This window comes from Bicyclus anynana, chromosome 9 (genome assembly GCF_947172395.1).
Source record: "Bicyclus anynana chromosome 9, ilBicAnyn1.1, whole genome shotgun sequence".
Lineage (NCBI taxonomy): Eukaryota > Metazoa > Arthropoda > Insecta > Lepidoptera > Nymphalidae > Bicyclus > Bicyclus anynana.
Genome location: NC_069091.1, coordinates 5,080,570 through 5,104,673, shown reverse-complemented (window position 1 = coordinate 5,104,673; position 24,104 = coordinate 5,080,570). Strand labels below are relative to the sequence as shown.

Here is a 24,104-nt window from a genome sequence, read left to right as displayed (position 1 = left end):
GATTTGAAAAATTCTTTTAGTGTTAGATAGCCCATTTATCGAGGAAGGCTATAGGCTATATACTATCCCCATATCGCTACGGGAACGAGAACCATGCGGGTGAAACAGCGCGGCGTCAGCTAGTTCGTTTGATAACACACATCGCAATACGTCCTGAAATACGCATTTTCTCTGAAATGATTCTGTTTCGTTCGTTACGTACCCGATCTGCGATAGCGACTATTTGTCAAAGGGTTTGTCGCTTATGTGACATCACGTTAAATGAAACCTAGGGGTGTGTTGGGTAAGGGTGCGGGGCTTCAGTCACACTCAGCCTCAGTCAGTCGTCCGACGCCGGCCGGCGTGTTCGTTTGCTACCCCGCGCAAGTCGTGTCCATAAACTTCGTGTGTTGACGTTTGGAAAATGTTTCAGTGACTTTATTTTGTTGGACCTCTTGTGAAGGTAATTTTCTTATATATATTAAAATGAACTATTCGTTAGTTAGTCATAGTAGAATTCGCTTTCCGAACCGAGTAGAGTGTCAAGAAAAAAAACTTGACATTTCAAAAGCTCGTAAACTAAGAGTACTTGAAATAACCGATTTTCATTTGCCTTAGTTTCGCTAAAATTCAGAAAACTATTAAACTAATTTGGATATAAATTTGTTTGGTGGTTTATAAATAACAAATACGGAACTCTATAGAAGGAAACCCCAAAAGCAGCCAAGAAATCGAAGCCATCAAGTGATATTGATTATTATTACTTGATTTGTATTGAAATGTTTCTTGTTTATGTGATAAGAGTTTGGAATTGGTTTTTTTTTATTTTCAAAGCCTCTTTAGCTCCATGCTTAAGGGACCGTAATCAATTAATCTTTAAAGGTTTAGGATTCCTCTAGATCGACTACGTTGTCATACCCTCTTCCTGGCACTTAAAAATGGAAAAATACCTGGAAAAATACCATCATCAACATTCATCATCATCATTCCATCATACCATCATTCGTCATAATCATCATGCCATACTTGACCTCTTTTCTGATATGATACGGGATTTCGAGCTGTCGGGTTCGCCCACCGAGGGTTCCTTACAAAGTTAGTACGTTGTTTGGTAGATTTTTTTTAACCTCGATGGTTGATTACGTACCTACTTTAAATTATCTTTTAAATTTTATGTACAAATCTAAATTCAGTTTCTTTATTACAAAGATTTCAGTTTAATATGTACGGTAGATACAATTAATGCATTCCTTAATAATAAATAATGATTGGAGGCCATATCAGCTTTTACCTGCAAACAGAACTTCATAAAAAAGCTATTGTTGAATACTGTGCCATTATTTCTCAACATGAGCCTTGGATATGCCTTTGCCTTCGATTCGTTCGAATTCGTTACGGAGCATGCACCTTCAACTTTTCATTTATGTGCATTTTAAGAAATTAAATACCACGTGTTTCAAACGGTGAAGAAATAACGTGAAGAAAACGGCATACCTGAGAATTTTCTTAATTCCCTACGTGTGTAAAGTTTGGGAATCTGCATTCTGCGATTTCTCTCTCATTCTGACAGGAGATTCGACTCAGTGCAGTGAACAGTGAACCAAATATGGCTTGTCATAGTCATAGTCAATGTCATTCCACCCGGTTGTAGAGTCACTACATACTCGTACCTACTTACTCGTATATACTACGTACTCGTAAACTTGATGTTTCTAAATTACTTGTATTTGAATATGAGTAGCTACTGTATTCTACTAACTGTACCACAGAACATAGTAAAGGCTAAAGGGAACTTGAACTGTACTAGTTAGCTCTTAACTACAATCTCACCTAGTAGTAAGTGATGATGCAATCTACGATGGAAGCGGGCTAACTTGTTAGGAGGATGATGAAAATCCATACCGCTTTCGGTTTCTACACGTCCTCGTACTGGAACACTAAATCCCTTGGCGGTACGTCTTTGCCGGTAGGGTAACTAAACACGGCCGAAGCCTCCCACCAGCCGGACCTGGACCAATTAAGAAAACCTCAATCAGCCCAGTCGGGGATTGAACTCAGGACCTCCGTTGTAAATCCACTGCGCATACCATTGCGCCACGGAGACTATTGAAAACTCTGTTGCGTTAGAGTTGAAATACGAGTGTTTTGGCATTTAGAACATAAATAATGTAAATTAAATTAATTATACATTAAGATGTATAATTAATTTAATGAATAATAATCAGAGAAATGAATTACTCAGGTACGCATTAATAATAACAGCTGCGACCTACGCGTTTGAATATTATACGAGTAAATACCACCACCTACATTTTTCGTTCGCGCAGTCATGAAAATAGGTAAACATTTTCCGAGCAAAATGTAAAGCCACAGTAAAATACACTTAAATAGTAATGTTATTCAGTACACCCACAGTTATAATACACTTAAACAATTTTTACTCTCATTTACTTATTTCTCTTTTTTTTTAATTTTTAACAATGTTATACATACAAAATATACAAAACACTATTAAAAACTTATAAAAATGAAAATTTAACCCCCCCTGCTGCGGGACATTTGAGTGCCCAAACAACGGTGGTCAGGGCTCCAGAGTGAGGAACCTCCTCACAATACGCGCCGTCTCAAGAATTACTGCCTTCTGTATCCTTTTTCACAATATATTAATTAAATAAATAATACTGTGAAAAATGGACGTATATAAGTGGCAAAGTCATGCAGATCAGTCAGAAATTCTTTTATCTACATATTCATACTTCTATGCAAATATTATAAAGACGTAAAGTTTTTTGCATTGTGGGGGTAATCTCTTGATCTTTCTATGTTGATTTTTTTTACTAGAAAGCCATGTTATTTGTGAGTGTGGGGGTGAAACCGTGGAGGGTCGCCTGCCCTTGTAGCCAAGTGGCACGTCGATTCTCTTTCTACAATCGCAAACGCTTCGAAAACTAGAAAAATGTATGGGAATGACAGATCTTGATCACGTGACCGGTCGACATCAAATGTCATTCCCATACATATTTCTAGCAATCGTAGAAGGAGAATCGACGTGCAATTTGGCTACAGGGGCTGGCTATTATTATGATATTATGAGTAGTACTATTCAACTCGTCACGGAACATCCTCAGAAATTGTTACAATTTCAAAATTCGAATTCGTCTTTATCTCTCTTTGTCTAACAGTATACTATCGATAGAGATCATCATAACTCACTTTGTCAAGTTGTAAAAAAATCTTACAGAATAGCGCTACAATTTATATCTGAGTGTTCTGTTGGCGGCCTCCGTGGCACAGTGGTATGGGCGGTGGATTTACAAAACGGAGGTCCTGGGTTCTATCCCCGGCTGGGACGATTGCGATTTTACTAATTGGTCCAGGTGGGAGGCTTTGGTCGTAGCTAGTTACCACCTTACCGACAAAGACGTGTCGCCAAACGATTTAGCGTTCCGTTACCATGTCGTGTAGAAATCGAAAGGGGTTTGGACTTTCATACTTCTCCTGACAAGTTAACCCGCTTCTATCTTAGATTGCATCATCACTTACCATCTGGTAAGATTGTAGTCAAGGGCTAACTTGTAAACAATAAAAATAAGGTTTACTTTTCCTCTGAACATCAGACTGCTTTTCTCTCATTTCACTATATCTGTCTGTTCCTGTTCTTTAAGTCAACACTTAAAGAACCCTAAAAAAATTGCTCTAAGCATAATACTTACCTCTAAAAACAGCACTGTTATGTGTTTTGTTTTTTTTATCGCCGAAAATTTTGGTAGTTTTAATTGCAATTTAGACATATATTTAGAAACGTAGATTAAGATTTAAACCAATTACACCTCAAATTTCATTATAGTAAAGCGGGCTAAATCACTAATTTTAAAGTTAACTTTACTTTGAAGGTGAAACTCCTCCATGTTTAAAAAGATGCAAGTTTTTCCGCCTCTGTGAAGTCAGAGTTCGTCAACCATTTGCGGCGCAACACAAATTAATATATTAGCAAGATGACGCAAACAGCAACACGATTACCGACACCTGCTGCCGACGAGATCGTAAATTTCCGATTGGGGCTAATTCAATTTGCGCCACTAATGGATTGATATTCCATTAATACACCCACACGAACCATTCGTCCATATGTCCAGGTATACATAGAACCAGCTTTATATACATCATTTCATATAGGAAAGTTTTTATCAAAAATTTCGATTACACAGTAAGTCTGCAACAGTACAACACATCCACACATCAAATTGACTTAATAATTATCTTAACCCAATCAGCAGACGTGGTTTCCATTCCCGTAGAAATACGGGAATAAAATATAGCCTATAGCACTCGGAGACAGTGTAGCTTCACAACAGTGAAAAAATTTTTCAAATCAGTTCAGTAGTTTCAGAGCCTAATTATTGCAAACAAACAATCAAATCTTTATATTACTATAGATGAATTGTCCAACTTTTGGAATCACATTCGGTACTAACTTTCATAATGCATATAGTATAATGTTCTCTTGATAGAATTTCATTTATATAACAGCAATATTAATAACTAGCGGACGCCCGCGACTTCCTCCGCCTTTAAATCTTTTTAATCCAGCCATTACAGTAGTATCGCTGTAAAAATGGAGTGACTTCTCCCGTTTTCGAAAATTTCCCTTCACTGCTCTGCTCTTATTAATCGTAGCGTGATGAAAGTATACTTTAACCTGCCCAGGAGTATGAAGAATAATTGTACCAAGTTTCGTTAAAATCCGTCGAGTAGTTTTTATTTCTATAACGATCATACAGACAGACAGACAAAACTGTTACTGATTGCATTTTTGACATCAGTATCGATCACTAATCACCGCCTGATAGTTATTTTGGAAATATATTTCATGTACAGAATTGACCTCTCTACAGATTTATTTTAAGTACAGATATAGATTAATTTACCAACTTCTTTAATCACCTCGGTACTAACATTCTTGATGTATTCTGTTATATTTTTGTTATTCATTTATTTAACAACAGCATTCATAATCGTTCCTAAATATTTGAAAAATATAAATTAAAATTTTAAACAAGACAGTCATTTACAAAAAATAATATACGCCACTTATTATTTTTTGTTGATTCACTGTTATTATCTTACTTACAATCTATTACAACGTATCAAGTAATTCTTTTCATATAATTTAAGACTTTTTAATATAACTATCATACTGCTGCTGCTTTGGTTGAAAGGTTGCTTTTTTGATTTTTGTTAATACAAAAATACTTTATTCCAAAAGTTACACTGAAAAGCAAATGTCTGCCAAATTGGCGGTATCGAACAATTTCGAGCGACAGATTTTTGTACATGCCAATATTAATACCAACAGCCAACAGTACATTTCCAAGTATTTACAAACTCTCATGGACTCTGTTTCGACAAAAATTCTGAAAACCATTGCTTTATATCAGTAGGTAGATGAAGAAACATGATGAGGAATAAAGAAAAAAAAAATTCGGAAGATCGATATAAATTCAAAAAGTATTTGACTGTGTTTGAAACGGGTCGCGAAGCTGAAGCGGCAATGGGCGGGGCACGTAGTTCGAAGTGCCGATGGCTGTTGAGATCCCAAGGTGCTGGAAGAAAAAGGCCTAAGTCTTGCAGTGAACGTCCATCGGCGGATATGATGATGATGATGATGATGATGATGCAAATATGCACTGCTTAACCTGAAAACGTATTACGAACGATTATTTAAAGGAATGTTCCGTAGTAACTTGTACGTAGTAGTGCTTAAATCAGTTAAAAGCCTTGTGTACGCCACGGATAGACACCTAACTATAGACTGTATAGTTAGGATACATATGGATAACTTTACAGTCAAAGCTCGAAACTGTACATAATGCAATTTCATGTCGCGACAATCAGCAAACTGCACACATCGTTGGCTAAAATTTACTAATTCAAACGTATAAACTCAAGAGTGAAGTATATATGGATGTTTCAATACTTACATATTTGTCAGTTTTATAGCCATATTTCCTTTTTAATAAGACTCAACCATGTCAAAACTTACCTATATCGGAACGGATTTGGAAGAAATTTTTCTAAAGGTAAAGGCTAGTGCTTGTTGACGCGTTTAAGTACGTGCTTACCTAACCACCCTAAACGGTGTCTTTTGAATTTTACCAAACTTACTTAGTATGCAGTATAAAAAACGAAGGTCATTTCAGATCTTTACAGTTTAAATAGCGGTAAACTGCTTTTTAAGTTTTCTAGGGATATCGATTAGCTAGCTACATTTACAGACAGTGTCATTAATCTTTGCATAAATTCATATTTTCAACTGTCTCTAATATTTTCTAGAAATAAGTTATAGTAAACTGTAAAAATTAAAGATTTAATATAAGTACAAAAGGTATATCTCACCTGAATGCTTTGCCAAACATTGAAATCTAAATAAACCGATATCCATGCGGAAGAAGGCGCAAAGTATCAAACGCTAACATTAAAAGTGCAACACGAGTTATTTATTTCTGACAGAGAGACTTTTCAACACTTCGCAGCTATTGCTTTTGAGAGAAATCAGTTAAAAGTTCTTGAGATAGTTGACCTATTCGCTGGAATTGGCGCAAATTAAAAACATTTTGAATATAGGAATTTTAATTGGGAGTAATTTGCTATTCTCCGCGATAAACCTACAATGTCAAGAATATTTCCTGAGGATACTCTGGTTACAAAGTGAAACGAATGTAGACGATTTTCCAACGGATCTGGACATGTAACCATGACGTAGCAGGTCGACTCGCTTTCTACAATAGCAAACGCTTCAAAAATAAAAAATAATATGGGAATGACATTTATTATCACATCACGTGATCAAGTTATCGATCGGATTTGTCATTTCCATACATTTTCATAGTTATCGAAGCGTTAGCGTTTGTAGAAAGAGAATCGACGTGCCACATGGCTAAAGATCATGGTAAATGACGCTAGGATACAGACGCTAGTCAGTTTTACGCGGAAAATAGCAAAATAAATCAATAATTCCTTAATCATAATGAATTTCCGTAAAATAACGTCTGCGTCTATTCAGTAGGAATTTTAATTTTAAAATACAAAAAATCTCTAATATTTTTAAAACACAACCACTCTATGTAACATCAACGCGTCCAATCTTGCGAACGATCGAAAATTGCTTTCAAGTGTACATTACTCGTGACACAATATAGCCGGCGTATAGCCCGTATTCGATTTTGTCACTCCTAAAATTGGAACTCGAACCATATCATGTCCCAATTTTTAGCCGGATAGCAAACAAGGCAACGGACGCTCCCTCACAGCTAACGGCAAACTGAGACTACGCCTTTTGTCAACGTATTTTCAACCGAAAGGGTTATCTCATACTTTTCTTAGCCCGTCAAATAGTATTAAAATAGGTTGGCGTATCTAAACACAATCGCCATACCGTATTATTATAGATATATAAATATACTTATAAAATAAAGTTGAACTGTCTATCTGTGATATCAAAATAACCGTTTTCTCAAGTGTTTATAGTTTACATGATATTAAAACACAAACAAGCTTTTTTAAAATTTTCGCCAGTCTGTACAGGCTAATCTCTGGAACAGCTGAATTGATTTTAGTGAAATATAGAGGAGGCTATTGAGCAATATATGGGTTTTTATCCCATATTATTAAATCCATAGTTGTCGCAAGATTTGTGAAAAATTAGATTTCACGCAAACGAAGTCGTAGGCATCCGATAGCTCTAAATATATTTGATAACGGTGCGTGTACCTTACCTTACCTTATCAGCCGATAGACGTCGACTGCTAGACATAAGCCTCTTGCATGGACCTCCAAGCACAACGGTCTCGAGCCGCCAGCATCCAGCGTCTCCTTGCAACCCGCTTGATATCCTCGGTCCACCTAATGGGAGGTTGATCTCCACTGTGCTTTCCGGTGCGGGGTCGCCATTCCAGCACCTTGGGACCCCAACGTCCATCGGCTCTTCGAAATATGTGCCCTGCCCATTGCCACTTCAGCTTCGCGACTCACTGAGCTATGTCAGTGACTTTGGTTCGTCTACGGATCTCCACATTCGATCACGCAGAGAAACTCCAAGTATAGTGAGTGACTTTGAGCCTTCTAATAAGGCCCATAGTCAGCGTGCACGGTGCGTGTGTGTGAAACATACTTCTCATAAGAAAATCGAAACAGTACAGTACAGTTCCTTTAGTACAGTCGGTATGACGCCACAAACAATTCGAATAGAGGCATTGTTCCTGTCATAACACCCATCTCACAACCGAGTTGATTCTTCCATTTTAAACACAGCCGAGACCGCTGCAAAGTGATGTCGCTTAAAAGAAAAAAACATTTCAGTTTTTACAAGAAAAAGCCCCATTCCGACAAACGTGCATTAAAAAACCTTCGCTTTAATAAATTTTTCCGTAATCTTCCGTAAACTTTTACGGTACTGGTACGCAAAAAGCGACTGAAAATAATCATAATAAAATTCCTCAGTGAACCAAGAGACTTGTCAAAAGCTGTAAAGTTTTCCACCTTTCAACACGCCAGATCGTTAATTGTTCTCAACAATGGAATCCCCTCCCTTTCCCTGTTTCCTTCGACGGCACTAGAACTTTTGCTCGAAAAGAAAAAGAAAAATATTCTTCAAATTTAAATGTATTTCGTGCTACCGGTTCATTCTAAATATTTTTTCTCGGCGATTCAAACATTTTGTTGACCTATTTTTTAATGACTCGGACTTAGAGGTCATCGTTTTCCAATACTTACAATTTTCGGTATACAATTTGTGATGAAGAGTTTTGTGACCTCTTTTGCGCTTCCGTCGTAGATGCTAAGTAGAAGCTGTTTATTTTGATAAATAGGTATTAATGAAACGAAAAAATTAAAGCATAAAATGTTAAACGAAAGTTGAATGACCTAACCCACGCTGTTCAACACACATTCTGTTGGAGTTTTATGGTAACAAATGGGTAGCTAACAATTATAAAAACGCTTAGGTCATGCAATCTCCACATTTTTCCTCACAATGTAATGGAGTCTCGTTAGAAAAATGCTATGCAGCGAAAGGTTTTACATGCGAGAATTTGAATTTCCATGATTGTAGAATTCCAGGTTGTAATTTAATAATTTTACATGGAGAAAAAAGTGCTTGAAGTTGTTCAGGCCATAACACTAACTACGAGCACACAATTACCTAACAAGCACAGTGCATACGGGTACTCAGTCGGAATTTTGAGCCACATACAGTTTGCGTACCTACGCTCCCTACTCTCCGCTATATAGGTACATGAACTTTCGTACGCTCTTACCTCGTACCTAAGGTTTTAAATATACCATATTAATTAGGGTTGATTTTTTTCTTTCATAAAATATTTTTGTACAAGATGTCTTTACAAATATTCTCCTTCCCCCTCTCGTAAGAAGTCCATCCGTAAGATTTCCAGTATTGGATTTTTATGGAATAACTATTGCTTGGCAACAAGCATAGATCAATCAGGTGAAATTAGAGGAGAAATTTAAATAAAGTTCGCCAATTGTTTTAGTGATATATTGCTCAATATCTAATTCTATCTATTGCTTGCTAAATATTTGGCATGTAGTGTCAAATATTTTTTGAAATTTTAGGCAATTTCCTTTTTATTCGTTGTTTATTCGTGATAAATCATGTCTCGCTTTTGTAAGGATGTGTAGCGGTTTGTAAGGGAGTTTCCAGCAACTACCCATAGTCAAATTAATTGTTTATTATTGTCTAGTTGCTCTAAACTATTAAGCTACATAAAGCAACTTTGGTGTTGTAGTAAATTGATTCATGTAGTCGTGACGTCATAAGCCTAAAATATAGTGATTTTAATTGCTACTGTAAGTACACTACATTGCTACTGACCTATTCACTATTTTGGTCTTTAACTATCTATTAGAATAAACATCATATCAATTGACAAAATGTCATTTACATACTGTGTAGATGATATCCACCAGTAAGCATTGGATTACATTTTTACATACAATATCAATTTCGTAAGACAACTAGCATACATCAAAGATAGGCAGCGGATGACATATTATTTTGTACCGTAGAATCTTATTTCGTATATGTCAACTAGCAGACGTCAAAGATAGTGAATTAGCCTGCAGTTTGGTCGTACAGTCGTGCTGAAAATCAAACACTGTATAACTCTTGCACATTAACTTGTCACCTGACTACCACACACAACCAAACAAATTCAGTTCGAAAATTATTCGAGCCAGGTATGAATGTAATCCGCACGAACTGTACGTACCTATACATAACTGCACCAAAATTGTCAAATTGTATACGTTAATAAAATAAGATACAGAGATCTGCAAATAAATTATTTTTCCATCAAAGTTCTTTTAATCTTAAACTGTTAATAAAAGTTTTTTTTATAAACACACAAGAGGGGTTTATTATGCATAAAGTTGGTATAACCGCTCTGCTGAGTTCGAAATACTACTCTTTGGTTCGAGCGTCTTTGAACGCAAAGAGTAAAGCCACAAAGTTTGCAATCTTCCGTGAGTCCACATCCGGGGGTCGCCCCACTTGCCGCGTGAACTGTGTAGAAGACCGTGCTATTTGAACTTTGGAACTAATTCTTTTGCTCGTCTTATTAAATGAAACACGAAAAGTCACATAATTATAAACTCAGTATTTTATTATAAACATAAACACAAGCCAATTAATCTCGTTCATTCATGTCGTAAATAGTTTTTGAGTTAAAAGTCAAAAACCGAACCGAATCCATCTACATCTACATTTTTGACGGCCTCCGTGGCGCAATGGTATGCGTGGTGGATTTACATAACAGAGGTCCTGGGTTCGATCCCCGGCTGGGCAGATTGAGATTTTCTTAATTGGTCCAGGTGTGGCTGGTGGGAGGCTTCGGCCGTGGCTAGTTACCACCCTACCGGTAAAGACGTACCGCCAAGTGATTTAGCGTTCCGTAACGATGTCGCGTAGAAACCGAAAGGGGTCTAGATTTTCATCATACTTCTAACAAGTTAGCTCGCTTTCACCTTAGACTGCATCATCACTTACCATCAGGTGAGATTGTAGTCAAGGGCTAACTTGTAAAGAATAAAAAAAAAATAACATTCAATTCCGAATAGAATGACACCTCAACCATCGAATGACGGAGACGGAGAACTTTTTTTGACCTAAATGGCACATGTGCAGGAGACTAAATAGTATAAATGCAAAATCAAGTTTGTCTGTGTGTCTGTCTGTTACCTTTTCACGGTTAAACCGTTGAACCAATTTGGATGAAATTTGGTATAGAGCCTAATAGACCTTGGAGCAGAACATGGGTTAATTTTTATCTCGGAAAAACCGTTGGTTCCGCGGCATTTGTAAAAAATAGAATTTCACTCGGAGTCCCAAGCGTTCTCTAGTAACATGCAAGTAATAAAACTGCCTAATCCATGCAAAACCTGCTGTCCCATGGTTAACTAGTTTCAATATGAGATTGCATGTCATGGCCGAATTCAGTAAAGAGTATAGTATTTTTTTTATTATATTCACAGATTATATATATATTGTCTCCATATTCTTTTAGCTAACACAATAATCCTGATAACAAACCAATAACATACCTGTACAAATCCTTATTGATTTAATACTTATCTGTCCATGATTTCCCTCTAGGCAAGATATTGGATCTTTCTATTGTAACTGAATGCTATCCAAGCCTTCAACCACATACCCAAAGTTTACAATTCTTGAGGAATCGGACTTTCAAATAAACTTTTATTAGATCTTTTAAAATATGTAAATATATATTAATAGCTGTAATATTAACGTCTTAACTTAAATATTATATTAGCGACCAAAAGTATCTTGTAGAAATGCTATTCATGGTTTAGTTAGGTAACTAAATAAATTGTATCAATAGTCATATGGATAATAGAACAAACAGGCAAACATAGTTACCGCAGCATTTATAATAATCTAATGTAGAAAATGCCATGTAACGTTGTCTGTGACACTTCTTTTTAACCTCCGATTTTACCGATTTTTCTTGTATGTGTTACCGACAATCTGTATAACCCGGTAAAATAACATCTCATATATTATTTACCTAGAGGATAAAAATTAAGTTTATTTGAAAAACTCCGCTATTTCCTACATTTCTGTTAGGTAATTTTATTAAGTTTATAAAATTACGTCTTTTGGTTATTTTTCATATTTCACCTAGGGCAATTTAGAGCCAAGTCCTCTATAATGGCATAATAGCTAGGTTTTCGTCTCTAAACTTCTCGTTTGAATTATCTTATACGAGAGCCTATCTAATATAAAAAAACATTATTATTTAAAGTAAGCCATGTTGAAATAACTCCGAAACAAATATTCGTTAGGATATTCAACTTTCACATTCATGAACTTCAGGAATTCATGAGTAGAATTTTATGTAGGTATAGCATATTTGGGGATTATCAAATGAAATATAAATTAACTTGTTATCCTAACGTTAACATTTAAATTATACCTATAATGATTTTTGCAATTTTACCTTTCATAACGTCAAACCATAACCGGAGTGCCTAGTGGGAATTTTTTAATGTTTTCATACTGTTGCTATCGCGTTAACGTAAACGCTAATTTATATGGAATTGAAACAGTTGTGCAGTAGATTTACTAGATGGCGCTGTTTCAATTCCTTAGACATTCACGTTTACGTTAACGCGATCATCACAGTATCAAACTGTCATTAGGCCTTCTGTTTACTAGTAGAACGTCCGCATCCACCCAATTCCTCGCTGAAGTTGCTATAGCCTATACTTACCTGAATTAGAGTAACACACTACTAATATATTCCTTTTCGGAAAGGATGACATACAACTATGAAACTCCATGCACGCACAAATAGGGATCCACAAGACTCTCTCTAGGTATTAATGCATTAATGCAATTAATTTAATATTCTCAGATAGTCTGTAATACAGATATGTAATAAACTTTGTAATTATAACCAAACAGGAATTATTAATAAGCTATTCAATAAACGGCCAGTGGAAGGCCGTGGAAGCCCAAAAGTTGTTAAATTGAATCCGGGCTTTGTGGAAACCGCTTTTCCCTCGTCTAGGATGGAAACTATACAAATTTCGTCTAATGGCTTCGCCTATCGCTCCGGCAATTTATCACAATATAGGAACATCAGTGACTTGCAACTATTCGACCAAAAGCCTTTAATGGACGGAAATAAATTATTTGTAAATACAATTTTGTATTTTTATCTAATTTGACTAGTGGACGCGACTTCGTCCCCGTGGAGTTTGTAACTTTATCCGAATTCAATAAAATATTCATGGGACAATCTTTAAAGTATCTCCTTTTTAACGAAAAAGGAATAAATGGAATTAGTCTACGCGTTAATGAATTACAGCGCGTTATATTATTCTGGCGATGGAGCGAGGTATGTTTGGAGTTTCTCTGCGTGATCGAATCAGAAATGAGGAGATCAGCAGACGAACCAAAGTCACATAGCTCAGCGAGTCGCGAAGTTGAAGTGGCAATGGGCAGGCCACATAGTTCGAAGAGCCGATGGACGTTAGGGTCCCAAGGTGCTAGACTAGGTGGATGTAGGGTATCAAGCGGGATACAGAGAGCCGCTTAGTGCTGACGGCTCGAGACCGTTTTGTTTAGAAGTTCATGCAAGAGGCCTATGTCCAGCAGTGGACGTCCATCGGCTGATAATAATGATGATGATGATTATGTTATTCTGAGAAGAAGATTATAGAAAAGAAAAAGAAAAAACAATATCACTTACTCGTAAGTAAGTTAACGCTTTTATTTTGTTTTTTTTTTTGATAAGTGGATCAAGTCTTTTCTGAATTAAGTACCTGAATCACCTTCGAGAAAAATTGGATTCGTTACAGATCGAAATTCGGTCACGTACGAGTGTGTCGCGTACATTGAATATGTAAATGGGTACAAGTTCTTGCTCTCAGCAATAAGTATTATTTTATAAGGAGAATTGAATAACTTTTTTTAAGGAAGAAGTGCTACTCCGTAGAGCCGTTCAATTGATTGAAAATGATAAATGAGCCATTTTTAGTTAGTTCATTTATCATTTCGTTCATTAATATTTACTCACTTATTAAGAGTGGTCCTTATTATCAATCAAGTACGTAAATCCTAAAATATTGTTCGATATGGCGGGAGTATGATTAATAGGTATACCGACTGAGATGTGGGGCTCTGGGCCCCTTAGGGTTTTCAGGATTTTAATAAAACACGACTTGGTTTGTGGAAGGTACGATGTATTCTCTGTTTAAGTAAAATGGTCGTCACATCAATGGAATGTGCTGTGTTGCACTTTTAAACAATAGAAGGCGGCTGGTGGCACACCGCGCGTTATTATAAATATATGATAAAACTTGGACTACACCGAGCCTCACTACACGACTATTAAATAAAACATAGTAATTGAACGGCTCTACGGAGTAGCATTTCTTCCTTAAAAAAAATATTTAATTCTCAATGAAAGACCTTAGTAAATAATACTTAATGCTGAGAGCAAGAACTTGTGGTTATTAGTATATATAGGAGTGTTAGCTAATTTCTATATCCTGATTAGACACCTTGGCCTTGGCAAAAAAAACGAATACTGAAAGCTGCTCTAATAAGACCTTATCAAATTTAGTTAGGCAGGGAAACAACACGAACAGAGAAGGTGTTGACAGCTTATGAAGGAGCTGCCTAACCCTTTACCCGGGTCGCAAGTACCAGACTCTGCTCAGCGTTATTCTCTCTGCCACACGATCTACCCGGCATCCGCATGGTGTATGCTGAGCTATTCGTCTAAATTATGGGTTGCAATTTTAGGGGTGCTTTTCCACCAGAAATGTGCAATGCAGCTATGCTGCGAAGATGTGAAATCTACGCTACGAAAATATGTGTCCGTTTCCACCAATACTAAGCTATGTAGCAGTGCGAGGAAGATACACCGCCGCAAAGTAGCTGAGCGAGAAAGATGCGCAGCTCGAGCTACAAGTATGCAATGTATTTCGCGGCGGCCCATAGCACGCATCCTTCCATATAAAAAACATATCTTAGTTGAATCCGTTTCCACCAGTGCTAAGCTATGTGCACCCATGAATATGATTGGTGGATATCAAACGCATCCTTAGCAACGTAGCGAGCATAGCATATCTCTGGTGGAAAATCACCCTTAGACGTGTTCCTAGCGGCACAATGCTCTGTTGAAGGCGATGATTTATCACTTTACTTAAAACGAGTCCCTTGGAAAAAGTAACTCTTACAAAATCAATGTTCAATTTAGAAAAAATAAATAAAATTCAGCTTAAAATGCCGGAAAACGCCAAAGAAGTATCAACCGTTCAAAACAAATCAGTGGCAATAAAAAACGGTTTTGATTTCAGAACAAAGTTTGTCCCAGATTTAAAGGCCACATTTCAGTGAAACGAGTTTTTGGCGGATATTACGCTGCGGATTTAAAAGGAGGAGGCCATTCAACGTTTAGAGATTAATCTTTATGTTTAGCATCGGAAAATGTCCTGTAAATTCGTGTTCCACTTTTTTACTATCATTATGTTAACGTAAATACTTGGAAATTAAAGTAATAAATGTAGATATTTTTATGCCTAATCACTTTTAACAAAGAAAAAGAAACGTCTACACTTAACAATTCTCTTAAAAGTATGCCTTTAAATAATATGCCTAAAAATGAAATAAATAATGCAATATAAATTCAATATTTGTTACCAGGTATTTTTGCTATTATTTCAGCTATACTCGTATTTCATTCTTATTATTTGCTTTTATTTAATTTTTTTGTGTAATTATATCTATATATAAATAGTCATGTTCCAAGGTGCTGGAAACGCGACCAAGCACTAGAAAGCGTAGTATTGGTTGACTCCTCACAAAGTGCACTAACATCAAGCGAGTCGCAGGGATTCGCTAGATTTAGGTGACTCAGGGTCGTGAAACCCTACAAAAGTTCTATTTCCTGCAGAGGACGTCTATCGGCTGCTATAATGGTGAATTATATAGTAGCTTTTTAAAACTTCTCAGAATACCGTTTACCTCTCCATCTAAAGATATGCGAACTTCGACGACAGTCCATCAAGCTGGGATCGAACCCCTTAACCTGTGAATTGTGGAATGTGGATACACAATTGGCATGACTGGCTTGAAACTAATACTTATTTTGAGTGTTATTTCAACTAGCAGTCAGCTGTTGTAACTTATTAATTAAATTTAGGCCTGTTCCAATTTTGGAATTTAGTCGTTTTATTATTCTAATTTCTCAGACAAAAGGGAATTTGGAGTCGGATTCCATTTGGTGCCACTTTTAATCAATCTCGAGTTCCATATTTAAGCCGCGGTCTGTTCTAGGAGATAACATAATCCACTTTAAACAGATTTTAAGTTTAGAATTGCTACTTTATCGGTTTGAAATTGGTTCTCGTACTTCTTTAGTTTATTTTGTGTGTCTTTTCTAAGTGTAAGTTGTCCTTAATTAGATAAAAATATACTTTATATTTACTAAACTTTAATTGGTGTGGAGGTCATAATTCTAAATGGATTAATGTTACTTTGTTAGTTTTACCTACTAACGTTAAATGTTAGTAATAAATACTTAAATAATCGATTGTTAACAAGCGATTATTTATGGTTAAAAATGGAATGAAATTAATCGTAATTTGATTTTTTGATTTAATGTAATAAAATCCGTGTGTATTAATTACTGTCTTATAATTGAAAATAACGTAGTTATCTTTAAAATTATGTATTCACTAGCTGACGCCGCGCGCGCGCGCGCGCGTTTCACCCGCGTGGTTACCGTCCCCGTAGGAATATGGCGATAATATATAGCCTATAGCCTTCCTCGATGAATTGGCTATCTAACACTGAAATAATTTTACAAATCGGACCAGAAGTTTCTAGGATTAGTGCGTTCAATCAACCAAACTCTTCAGTTTTATAATATTAGTATAGATTGATAATAATTTGTTGTTGTTAATGTTTTACTTCTTAAGCAATGTTTACGATTAATTTTACAATCCGCTGTCTAACTTGATCAATATTCTCAACTGGCTGACAACTTTACACGGATGTTTTATTCATAGAATTTTCAAGAATATGGTCATAATATTTATTGCTTTATTATTTTTCAATTGTGAATCGTTCCATTTTGCCGCAAAATAATTACTATTTTCCCGAGACAAGATAATTAAAAGAAATATTTGGGTATCATATTAACTTTGTTGAGTTACTTCGGCTTACTGAAATCGTTAGAAAATATTTGGGAGATTAAAATATATTTCAAATTTAAAAAAATATCCACGATCGTGGCTCGGGAACAGAAATACAAGGGTTTTATTTTATAACCCTTCCTTGCCTTACATTAAGCTCAAATCGTTAGATTTTAGTAATGCACGCCTTTTAACATATTAACTAAAGTACCCTAACATAATCCTTGTTTGATTAATATTATATTATTTCGAAACAAAATTAGCCGGAAAACAAAAGCTACGACATCTTAAAACAAGAGAGAGTTCCCTAAAAAACCGTAGCAAGTACAAAGTAAAGCCAATTGGACAACCAGTTATTGTTTAGTTATGGGTTTCCGTGAACAAAGGGAATGGAAAATAAACAACGACTTTTGCATGCAAATAAATTAGAAGTAAAACGCAAATTTATTTACAGCTTTGTGCCTTCCGAACTTTTGAAGAACTTAATAAATCATTGACTACAACGTCATTGAAATTGTAATAATTTCATGACTGTTTGCTATATCAATAAGCAATTATATTTCTTCTTTTTTCCTTATTGCTCCTATACTTACTGATATGATTGATAAATAATTAATTAGTGTTCTCCACTGCTGTCCGAAACTGCAGTGATCTAGTACACATATTAAACCATTGGCATAAGTTCTTAGGCCATGGTTAACGTTTGGATTTAGGTTTTTTAAATCAATAATAATCTACGAATTTCACCAATGGCCTTGTCCACAAAAATTGGCCAGAATCTCACGATAGGACAGAGGATCTAACTAAAACCTTTTTTAAATATACGTACTTAGTTAGGGTTTGAAAAGTCAGGTTTGTCTATTTGTTGAGACTTTAACAAAATTTAGAAACTCAGATATGGATAAATTAAATAGGACTTTAATAGAGACCCAAGTATATATTCAAAATTTTAATTTTTTTAGACTTCACGTCACTTCGACATCATCATCATTAACAGCCGATGGACTTCCACTGCTGGACTTGGGCCTCTGGCATGGACTTCCAAACTAAACGGTCGCGAGCCTCCAGCATCCAGCAACGTTACGTTACAAGGGATGTTATTTTTTAAGACCTAACAGGGTTAAAATGCGCTTATTTACCATGAATATCCCAACCTCAATTGTCTATAGAGCAACTCATATCGTAGTAAAAATAAATTGAACTTTGATTTATTTTGTTACAGGTCAAAATCCTACCCCTCAAACCGAATATGTCCTGAAAAGTAACGGGTAACGAAGCCGTATGTATGAAGGCGCATAATATGACCGGAGTGTCCAGGCGTGATGCAACTTGTAATGGTGAACTTTCTCATCATGTTTGACGTGGTGTTCGTGTTCTTTCTGTTTCTAATCGCGGTGACTTGTATAATGAACTACATGCCTGGAAGGAGACGGCAGGAGGTGATAGAGGAAGAAGTGGACAGTGACGTCATTCCCCCGCCGCCGCTGTTCGCAGGTGATGACGTCATGGCAAGCACCAGCCGGGATACGTACGTGGTGATACCGCCGCCACTGCATAACGTTAGGTCGAAGGATGGATGTCCAATACACGTCGTTTAGTATACACGTACTGATATGTAAGTTTTAAAATTGTATTTTTCAAGTTTTGACACTTTAAATAGTTAAGTCGAGAAAAAGCATTGTAATGGTATGAACTTGTGAACGATTTCTCATTCGATGCATAGTAAAATTCTGAAAGACGTATTTTTGATATTTCAGAAAACCAAAGTTGCAATTTTTTGACCTTTTTTGAATTTAAAAATTTTATACTTCTTATTTAGCGCTTGGCTTTGATATTATGACGAATATGTGATATTGTGACATTATATTGTTTGATGACGATAAAATGTAACATAGTGGCGTGCTAATTATATTATGGCTCCTCTTCATCAGTGATACGGTGTCACGTTTTGAAACGAATGGGAGTACGTTTTGGACTAAATGATCACAGATGATCGTGTGAAAGCTTACACGATCATCATTGAGTAACAATAATTGCCGATAGTGAAGAGAGGACATTCGGATTTAGAATAGACTTATTAGAATTAGCAATAATACACGTTGGGGAAAGTTACAACAGCCAGCGGCGTGGACTTCATAGATGCAAAAATGCACTGCCTACCCTAAGGACTCAATACAAACCGATGTTGAACCACAACTTAGTGTTAACATAGTTGGACTAGGAACGTTCCAATTTTTACTCGTAATGCATATCCCTGACAACAGCAACACGAGCCTGCCCATGTATCGTGCCTTAAAAAGTATATGAGCATGTAGCATATTACATCCGTACCTGGTTTATGTTAACCCCGGCCGTGCCACTGTCTATCATAAACAATCTTTATGTCTACCGTACAGGCCCCGAATTGCTTGACGTAAAAACTAACATTTTTATGTAACTGACTTATGTGAAGCAGGTTCGAAGCGTACCTGAGTATTGCAAATCTCAAAACCTAAAGGAAGGCCAAGTTTTATAGTATGCAAACATGGCACAAAGAAGTTACGTATGCATGGCTTTGTTTCCCAGGTAGGATTAATGTATGAAATTATATTTTCTAAATCAACTTATAGGTCTTTTCAAAATCTAAAGCTCAAATATAATGCTTTATATATAAATTGAGTAATTTAATTGGTTTTTACCAACTCTTATTAAAAGTAATAAATTGGCATCGATTTCGACACTTCCAAGTAAATAATCAAAATTACGTTCGATATTTGTTGGTCGTTTTTGACGTTTGTTATGCGTAATTAGAGCCTTCACTGTACTTTATATTTGTATATATAATTTCAAAAAAAAAATATTGCCTACAATTTGAGTCTATTCTTTGTTATTATTAAATTATGTTGTCATATAAATGAAAACTACTATAATTATCATTTTGAGTATTTTGTAATTTAGTGGTTGATAAGCAATTAATACTTATAATATATCGGTCATTGATTATTATCAATGACACTATATTGTACCTATGGTTATTATCAAATTTTATTAGTTGAAAGCAACGACTAGTTTTGTACATTTCAGTGCTATATCAAAAATGTCATATAACTATTTTCTTTGTTTCAGATCAACGTAGGAGTTTATTACAAAGAAGCCTTATGAAATTGTAGATGTCAAAAAATAAATAAAACGTACTTAGTAATTTTTTACCAATTAGTCAGATTTTATTAAATTTCATATGCAAAGACTAAAACGGTGGAAAGACGGGACTCAAGTGACGGTAATTAGCTGTGAGGAAATGAAGGAAACTTTATAAAGTAATTAATTACGTGCAAAGATAATTGGAGAGATAAAAAATTGTTATAAATTGTACGTAGTAGAATTTTGTTAACAAAATTATTTAATAATAGTTATACATAAAGATGACAATTAATAAAAGTTCTTGTGCTGTTTTTATTATATAATTTAGGTATTTTCTTTGCAAAAGCTTATGCTATTGAAGTCTAATATACTATTTTATAAACCGCAATTTATATTTATTTACTTAATTATGATTTTGATCAATTCATAATGTGATAATATTACGTATCTTCTCTTCTCGAGAGATATTTTATTGTGGTTAGTTTACACTGAGTATTGTTGTGATTGCTTAATTTTTTATACTTCAACTATAGGCAAACCGCTTGATTGAGTCTTCGACCGCGAGAGACAGGAGTGCGAGGCATGATGCTATAGTCTGGCAAGTTTTTTGATGACACTCCCATGATAAGCGGGCGCGGAGAGAAAAATTGGGCGGGTGTGAAATGCGTACGGGGAAGTGAGGTGCATCAGTCGTGGGTTTTTCATTCAGCCCCCCAGCCCACATGAATGTTACGAACGAAGTTGCCAAGCTATACAGGAAGAATTTTTTTTAGTACGGATTTTTTTTCATTTTGTACATAAACAAAATTTAATGTTCACGTATTTTTTTCTTTTTTTTGTTAACTCAAAAATAACAAAGTTATCGTTAGCTAATGTTATTTACTTATAACCAGAATTTGAGGGTCACCCTATCGGTAAGAACAAAATCAGCTTGTAGGTTCCTATCTACCTATCTTATAATGGACGTCAAGAAGTGCCGCCAGAAGTTGCGCAGTTTGTTTGGTAATAATGTGTCCATTATTTTGTTATTATGAGTCGTAAATTGAAAAAAATATTATACAAAATGTACCGAATTGTTTGTAGATTTGTGTTCTATTAATGATACAGAACCACGAAAAAAAATATCCACACTAAGGGCCAAATCACCCTGTAAAGATTCGATGCGTCCGCTCCTCTGTCACAACTCTCTCTCTATAAACACCGTGTTCCTAAACCACGCGGTGGAAGACTAGAGATATGTGGTTTGCCTACAATTTAATATCTAGTATTGTATTACCAAAACACATTACATAAAGTGTTCAATTTAGCTCCAAACGTTTGCAAATGCTTATTTAAGATGGATGTGACTGAATATTAGATAATTTAAAATGATTGTTATAAATGTGTACTTTGTAGTTATATGAAATTTCTTGTAGTTATGTAGATAGCATTAATGGGAAATTAACTGTGTCACTGTATTCATACATGGGTGACATTTAACGTTTAATTTTATTTCGATAGTTATTGATTTATTTAAATAGTTAAGTCAAATCGTACAATAGATAAATGGAGCTACTAAAGTTGGAAATAGTTGTATTTAATATTAGATGTAGGATATACATATTATAATAATGAAAAGACAATACGTATCTGTATTACTATAATTCTTTTCTTAATAAATTTTCTCATATCATCGTTTTGAATAAAAGTTTATTTTAAGTTAACAGTAAACGGAATAGCTTTATTAATAAATATTTATGTAAGGTTGGTAAGTTTTACAAAAGTGTTTGAATTCAAAATTATAAATCATTATGAAAAAAATATGAAATTGTTACTTAAAATCTCAATATATAAGGAATTAGTTATATAAACACAAAATGACTTCGTTTGACTAAAGTAATTAAATAAAATGCTCTTTTTATTAATTTAGAAATAAAGTTTCTACTTATACACTAGCGAAGACGTGAGTATAATCTAGTAAATTATTTTATTACTATATAGCCGTGATCTTGATCTCACGTGGTACCTACGTGCGTAGCAACTACGTACATAACTTTGGTTACGTACGTTGTTGCTACGTGCGTAACTACTGTGCGTACGTTTAGATATTCAAAAAGTTTTAACACAGAAAACATATGTACTTAATTACTTATCTATAATTTAGTTGTGTATAAAAGCCTAAAAACTTAGTCCTACTTTCGGAATCTTATTATAATAATAAAACGGATTAAACCGTAACTTTTATTTATTTATAATGCGAGAGATTTAAGAAAACATTTAAAAGAGTAAATTTGCTCACGAGCAGCTACTCGCAAGTCTAAAGTGGAAACGCTTTGAATATTACATAAAGATCCTGGCATTTCAAATCCGGGATAACACTCTGCAAGTATGAACACTGAGGTAACATTAACACTTTTGTAAAATACATAATATTATTATATACTACCAGCCAGTGAGATGTTACTACATGGAGATGTACTGAGTAATAAAAAATATACCTCTGTATTACTTATGCCAACTAAAGGTTGCACTCCAATGCAGCCAAACCGTCACTATGACAGAAGTGGCTTTATCAATTACGGGGAGTAATTTTTCAAAGTAAACATTTGTACAGTCATAACGTGCTCGTTGCTACAGATTTTGATCCATGACATGATCATATTGATCATACATTGCGCTAATTACTACGCGTAACACCTAAAGTTAGTGAGTTCTCATCTAAGTTAAACCACCAAGTTAAAGTTAAAAATTTGGACTCTAAATGTAATAAAATCTCATTGGCCACGATGATATTGTACGCGAAAACTTTAAATAGATATTATAATACACGCTAACTCTTTGTTAGAAGTAGAATAAGAATTGCCTAATGAGTATTTAGTTAGGACTGAACAACGTTTGATGTTGATGTAAGATATTAAACGCAAATGTTTCTCTAACACAGTACAGTCCACTTTGTTTAAAACAGGCCAGTTTAAATAATGAACGATCCCAAATTTAACAAAATGTAACAAACAAAACTAATTTATACATTTATTTCACAACGCCAGGTTGGATTTACATTAAATGGATCGGAGTTCATAACATTAGAAACGGTATTGTTTGAGTGGACAGTTAAGCCATAATATGTTATAATTTAGATTTAGTGTGATATGTGGCATTACTTAAAAATAAAGATCTTTTCTTTCTTTCTTCTTTCTTCTATTGAGGTACGAGTAATTAACGCATTGACGATTCTGATAAATGTTTAGCGTTCCGGTACGATACCGTGTACAAAACAGTTACAATATACGGTAATAAAACCTTCCAAGTAAGCCCTACAGGTGATTGGTTTCTTAAATTAAAGTAGATTGCAGTCAAGCCTTGACTTGTTTATTTATACCTAAATAATAATGTTCAGGTATAAAATATTTTATGTATTTTGTCAGTCAACACAGTTGAAATTATGATTCACTTTACTCCGTAATCAACAGGATCAGCTGATAATGAAATCTTACAAGGCAATAGGCATTAACTGGAAAACTCTCTTATAATGTTAGCAAAAGGCGTGCTAGTAAATTTACTAAAATACTGTAAATTTACCTTATTTGGCTTAAATTTTATTCAATAAACTATCATACCACCATAATTATAATTGAATACCATGTATTATAATATATGTATAAGTTCTAGTCATACTAATGCTCGTCTGTATCGGCCTAATTTAACATTTTTTGAGGTTCGTCGTACAAACTATTATTCCATATTTCTCGTCCTTCAAATGACTTTTTTTCTATCTTCATATT

General features: G+C 35.0%; 1 long non-coding RNA gene across 1 annotated transcript; it reads left to right on the top strand.

Annotated features, from left to right (window-relative positions):
• The first annotated feature begins 314 nt into the window (after positions 1-314).
• LOC112052053 (uncharacterized) lies at positions 315-23,315 on the top strand. Its single transcript, XR_002887289.2, has 3 exons — positions 315-442; positions 18,446-18,838; positions 20,329-23,315. It is a non-coding gene; the product is annotated as an uncharacterized LOC112052053 (long non-coding RNA).
• The last annotated feature ends 789 nt before the right edge of the window (positions 23,316-24,104 follow it).